The following is a 6,447-nucleotide window of genomic DNA, read 5'->3' as shown; positions in this document are numbered from 1 at the left end:
AATCAATGCAAAAGCACAGATATATATATTTTTTTAAATAAAATCTACCTGCAGTAAAGCATGCTGGGAAATATGATGATAATAATTATGGCCTACACAAAATACATTTGTACTCTAGGAAACAAATGTACATTGACATTGTACACTTTTTCTGAGAGTGAGATTGTGATGATTGTACCTTTTTAAATTCATAATATGGGATACAAAAATCTACCTTCATACTCTTTTTCCACACAGTACCATGTGAGATCATTGTGTACCTCTGAAGGTATGTCATGTGTATTTTGATCTTTTTGTACCCCAGGGAACAATACCGTACCTTTATTTCTAAGAGTGCAAGACAGGAATTGAATATTTTATTTACATCCATCTCAGGGCACACCCTAAATCTCAGCTGGTTCAGAGGCCTGTTATTAGTGGGGATAGAGCGTGCTATGTCAGATAACGTCTAACTCTTCTCTTTTAGCCGCCCTAAAACCTCCACATGCTCTAACTAAGCCAAAGGCTTGTCGTCTCACTGTAGTTTACAGACATAAACGGTGAAACAGGCAACAGCCCTTTCAAAGTCAACACCATAGCAGTTTAGATAAAAATTCAGCCTTACAGATATGTCAAATTGTATGATAAACTGTAAAAAAAATAATGTTAGTTTTCCAGAAGTCTCAATATCCCTTTTTATTTTACAGTAAACATGCTGTACTGTAAGAATAACATCCACCACTAACTTATTAGGTGACATATCTGGCCATGGTGCCATACACTCTTCACCTTACAGTGGTTACCTGGACAGTCCATGGAGGTGTGTTGTGTGAAAGTTGATGATGAGCTCTAATGGATATGATGCTGCTCTCCATGGTGCTGATCTCTGTTAGCTTGTGTGCTAAGTCTGCCATCCAGTGGCTCCTATATTGAATGACAGCAAGCTGGATAGGTCTACTTATCTCTTTGGTGATGTCTTATTTCTTTGTGATTCTTATGGCTACGGCATTTCTGTATCCCTATTGGCCCAGGCTAAAAATATGGATATTTCTGCACATAGGCTGTGCCTATGTGTGTGTTAATTCACAGTCCCCGCTGTTCCATAAGGGGAATTTTTATCTGTTTTTTAAAATCTTATTCTACTGCTTGCATCAGTTACCTGATTTGGAATAGAGTTCCATGTAGTCATGGCTCTATGTAATACTATGTGCCTCCTATAGTCTGTTCTGGACTTGGGGACCGCGAAGAGACCTCTGGTGGCATGTCTTGTGGGGTATTCATTGATGTCTGAGCTGTGTGCAAGTCGTTTAAATAGACAGCTCGGTGCTTTCAACATGTCAATAACTCTCACAAATACAAGTAGTGATGATGTCTGTCTCTCCTCTACTTTGAGCTAGGAGAGATTGACATGCATATTATTAATATGGCAGCCGTGCTGCCCTGTTCTGAGCCAATTGCAATTTTCCACCTTTGGAACTTTGGTTTTCCTATATATGGCTACTATATTGTGATCACTACATCCAATGGATCTGGATACTGCTTTCACTCACATTTATGCAGCATTAGTAAAGCCGTGATCAATACATGACGATTATTTTATTCCTGTTGTTACACCCTGATCTGTTTCACCTATCTTTGTGCTTGTCTCCACCCCATTCAGGTGTCGCCCATCTTCCCTATTATCCCCAGTGTATTTATACCTGTTTTCTCTGTTGGTCTGTTGCCAGTTCGTCTTGTCAAGCCTACCAGCGGTTTCCTCGTTTTCCTAGTTTTCCCGGTTTTGACCATTCTCCCTGCCCTGAGCCTGCTGTTCTGTACCTTGCAACACCTCCTTGGATTTTCTGACACCTGCCTGCCCTGACCCTGAGCCTGCCTACCGTTCTGTACCTTTTGGAGTCTGTTCTGGATTACTGTCCTCTGGGTAGCTTAATGAAAGCCAGTCAATATTTAAATAATCCAGGAAATATACCTCTGATATCACATACATTATCAAGCATTTCACACGTTATCCAGATATTGACTGTTAGCACTTGGTGGTCTATAGCAGCTTCCCACCAGAATGGGCTTTAGGTGAGGCAGATGAACCTGTAGCCATATTACTTCAACAAACAATATATAACATGAGATCCTCTCTAATCCTTACAGGAATGTGGTTCTGAATATAAACAGCCATCAAATTCATTGTCTAAGTGAGTTTCAGAGAGTCAGAATATGAATGTCATCTGTTACTAGCAAGTTAATAATTTCACAAACCTTATTTCTTAAGTGACATACTTTTAAAGTGGGCTATTTTGAGCCCTTTTCTGGGATACTTGTTTTCATTGCTTTACTGGGAAGCTTAGCAGAAGTAGATATTCTCATGTTATTTATGTTAGTGCAGTGTGAGCTGCACACAGTGGACTTCCTACTAGGGCACGGCACCTCAGTGCTAACAGCATAAATCTAGTTCATAGACACGTGATTGCTGCATACAACAGCTGTAGAATCGGCAGAGGCAATCAGGGCAGTTAGAGGGACATAAATTAGGTTACTTACATTGTGTCTACCAATGCCCCAGGTATAATGTACATTTGTTAAAGCATTATGACTCAGCGACACAATGGTAGGGATTAGCTGAGCTGGGCCTGGGTAATTAATAAGTAATTGTCTCAATGCAGCCCTATAATGCTGTGAAAGAATCCAGGGTCCACATTTCTCAATGTTGCTGTAACGGTGTACCCTGAGAGTAGGGAAGCAAGTTTAGGGAGGGAATACATTTAAGACCATGAACAAAACAATAAGCACAAACAGCGCACCAACATGAAATAGATAAACTAATGCCTGGGGAAAGAAACAAAGGGAGTGACATAAATAGGGTGGGTAATCAAGGAGGTGATGAAGTCCAGGTGAGTGTCAATAAGTGCTGGCACGCGTGACGATGGAGACAGGTGTGCATAATATCAGCAGTCTGGTGACCTATTGGCCAGAGATGGAGTATACGGGACAGTTTCATATGAACAGATATGTTCGTAAACCATGTGTGCAATCATTTCTAAGCAAATTGTGGGGTTTATCAATGTGTACTTATTCTTGCTATCTAATTCATAAACATGAAACCATTTAAGTCTAATTGAATAAGGTTGGAGGCAATCTAGTTAAACCAGTTAAATAATATAAAAGGCAACACTGAGGCATTGTGACTTGTCCAAAATGGCAAATCTTGCATTGCTGGAGGCTCTGGCACAAGCTGCATTATGCAGGAAGCGTGCTTTCAATGATTGTGCAGATTTTATTGCTGAGAGTGACGCTTGGCTTATTAGTAGATGTAGTTTTCCAAGACATATTTTATTGTAGCTCTGCAACCAACTCTCTCCAATATTAGAAAGGGAGATGAAATGCACCAATGCCATGCCAGTGCATACCCAAGTCCTCTCTCCCTCCGATTTTTGGCCACTGGAACATTCCAACGGGAGATTGCGAATCGGTCTGACATTTCACAACCAACCATGAGCCGAATATTGCCTGCAGTCCTTTGTGGCGTTATTTCATTGACCCCCACAATACATAGTTTCTGTACACTGCTGTGCAGCAGGCCAGAGTGAAAAGGGATTTCCATACCATAGCTGGATTTCCCAATGTCATTGGAGCAGTTGACTGCACCCACATCGCAATAAAAGCACGCCCTGACCGTAGATTGCTTTGTATGTTTCTATTTTTATTTTGGTCAGGGTGTGATGTGGGTGGGTATTCTATGTTGTAGGTCTAGGTTTTCTTTTTCTATGTGTTTGGCCTGGCATGGTTCTCAATCAGGGGCAGCTGTCTATCGTTGTCTCTGATTGAGAGCCATACTTAGGTAGCCTGTTTTCCCATTTTGAGTTGTGGGTGATTATTTTTGGGGTTAGTGTTTGTTGCACCTGTCAGAACTGTTGGTTGATCGTTTTTGTTCGTGTATTCATTCTGGATTAAAAGTATTATGGATAGGTGATGCACTTTGGTCCTCCTCTCCTTCTACCAACGAAAATCATTGAATTACTTCAACTTTGGAAACCTTTTATGTTGACAATCTTTCAATGTGCAGGTCATCTGTGAGTCACATTTGGCTTTGTTGAATGTAGCAACCAAATGGCCAGGTGGGACACATGATTCATTCATTGTGCAGAACTGTTCAGTCGGCCTTAACCTCCAGGAAGGCGCTGTTGAGGATGGATGGCTTATTGGTAAGTGACTTGTGTATATTTTGCAAGGTTTGCCATGTTTATTTGCCATGTTAGACCTCTTCTGGGAAACAATATTTAAATGTTGTGTTCATAACTGCAGGAGACTGGGGCTAGCCATGAAAAACAAGGCTGACTCCCCTCACAAACCGCCTCAAACCAACGAGGCAAGGTACCACCAACCCCAGGGACGCACAAGAACAGTGGAGTGCACCATAGGCCTGCTGAAAGGGTATTGGCTGTGCTTGTCTGGGACAGGAGGCACATCGCGATACAAACTCTGCAATGTCTGCCTCTGAAATGACATTCCTTCAAATGCCATTACGTGAATGTAATACAATGTGCAAATTCCTTTTTAGGTTTGCTACATTGTCAAGGCTTGCAGTGTGCTCCACAACGTTGCAATCAAAAACTGAATGATCCACCCAGACCTGACGAGCCCATGCCTGACAGGGAGTGTTTCCCACCACCCATAGCTCTCTCCCATAGAGTCAATATCATACAACAGTTTTAGTTTTCTTCCAAATATTGTAATTAAAGTAATAAGTATGACACAATCAACTTCTTTCAATGATTTATTTATCTCAGGCCATTGCATACATCCTCCAGCTGCTGTTTAAGTCCAAGAATCTCTTGTTGTTTCAGGACTGCGCCAGTCATAACATGCGGTGCAGCTGAAGCGCTCGCCAAAGAGAACCTTCTTGTAGGCCTGGGGATGGCTAAGGGGTCAGGCAAATCACCCACATCCAAAGATTTCATGTTTGTTTTTTATATTCATTTTTTTCAAATATTTAGATGTGTTCATGGTTGTGAAAATAAAACTGGACTTACTATCAGTTGATGTGTCTGGTATTCCTTCAGGGTCTGGAAGAGGGTCCTCAGTATCACCATCACAAATGATGCCAGACACTGAGGTCTCTCCTTATGGTGCCAATGCGCTGGTCCATAGCACACAGTGAAGAGTCACACTGCCCACCTCCTGTTGCACTTATATCCGTTTGTGGATTATATTTTTTGCCTATGTTTTCAAATCAAACCATTTCGTTAACTGTTTTGCACTCTGAGGCAGAATTTACCACAGCTCTAACCTGCTTCCAAACAGTATTACTCTTGTCAAGCCATTGCTGATGGCTCCAAAAAGTATGGCTTGTTTTGCTTCCACGTCGATCAAAAGTTATATTTCTGCGTCCGAATGATTTCCGCCAACATGATTACTCCATGTTGGCGGACATTTATGAACTTGCAACTTTAAAGGGAAGGTTTGTGACCATAAATGGGTATTTAGGATGGCTCTTTATGTAAATGAGACTTCACATGCACTAGCAGTGTTTTAGAACGGGTCTGATTTATCAAGGTAAAATACTTACAGGTCTGTGTAAATCAAGCATACAAGCAATTGATAAATACTGTGGCAGATGGCAGGGAGAGTTGAGAGGAGTGGTTGAGGAGAGATGTCTTGCAGCCCACTGGCTCCACCCCTGTGCCTGATATGGACTTCCTGCCCCAACGAGGCAAGGCGGTGGGTCATTAAAGCCAGGGAGTGCTTGCTAAAGGAGGTGATTGGTGAATTCCCTCTTCCCAGTGTACCAAAACCCTGTTTCCGATGAATGGAACCATTTCCGATCAATGCCACGATTCAGAGAGGGCACAGGGCCAGATATGAAGGGTATTGTATTTATGTCTAGCAGAGAGTCAATCAGCTCCTTGAAATCCAGTTTCAACTGTTCAGAGCTGCCTTTCTTAAAACCCACATGGACTACGATAGAATCATTGTCCATGGCCTGGCATAGTACATTCAGGAGCAGCTTAGTAATGTAATTTACTCGAGCTCTGGGATAGGACATTGTTTTTGCAACAGTCACATTTCTTACCGTGGAGCTGCCCAAAATCACAGCTGGGGGGGAAGGATGAGGAAATCCACACACTCCCACTCTTCACATGATGGTGCAGGCCTCCGACAGATGGAGAAGCCCTGCTCGATCCATAGCACAGATGGAAGGCTTCCAACATTGACTTCAAAATCGTAGGGGAAGGAGTATGAGGTAGAAACAGGGGCCGCAGACACAGGTAATCCCAGTAACGAAGGTGCAGGAAGATCAGGCTCCAGGGTGGAGAAACTATTAGTTGATTGTATCTGCTCCGGGCCTCCCGTTGGGAGTGTATGCTGTTTTGCGGCAGGCCACTGTCTTTGGCTACCACGGCTCATGACATGCGACCATCGTTGATCGCTATGCTCCTCTTGCTGTGCTCCTTTGACTTCGCTATCAGATGGAGA

General features: G+C 42.6%; 1 long non-coding RNA gene across 4 annotated transcripts; it reads left to right on the top strand.

Moving 5' to 3' along the window:
• Positions 1-3,819: 3,819 nt before the first annotated feature.
• Positions 3,820-5,008, top strand: LOC110525025. 4 transcript variants are annotated; one of them, XR_002473697.2, is made up of 4 exons: positions 3,820-3,939; positions 4,037-4,175; positions 4,276-4,404; positions 4,532-5,008. It is a non-coding gene; the product is annotated as an uncharacterized LOC110525025 (long non-coding RNA). The 4 variants fall into 4 exon arrangements; XR_005052412.1 differs by having other exon boundaries at positions 4,276-5,008; XR_005052411.1 differs by having other exon boundaries at positions 3,830-4,175.
• The last annotated feature ends 1,439 nt before the right edge of the window (positions 5,009-6,447 follow it).

This window comes from Oncorhynchus mykiss, chromosome 6 (genome assembly GCF_013265735.2).
Source record: "Oncorhynchus mykiss isolate Arlee chromosome 6, USDA_OmykA_1.1, whole genome shotgun sequence".
Classification (NCBI taxonomy): domain Eukaryota; kingdom Metazoa; phylum Chordata; class Actinopteri; order Salmoniformes; family Salmonidae; genus Oncorhynchus; species Oncorhynchus mykiss.
The sequence above is the reverse complement of the archived record's forward strand: the minus strand, read 5'-3'. Positions and strand labels throughout refer to the sequence as shown.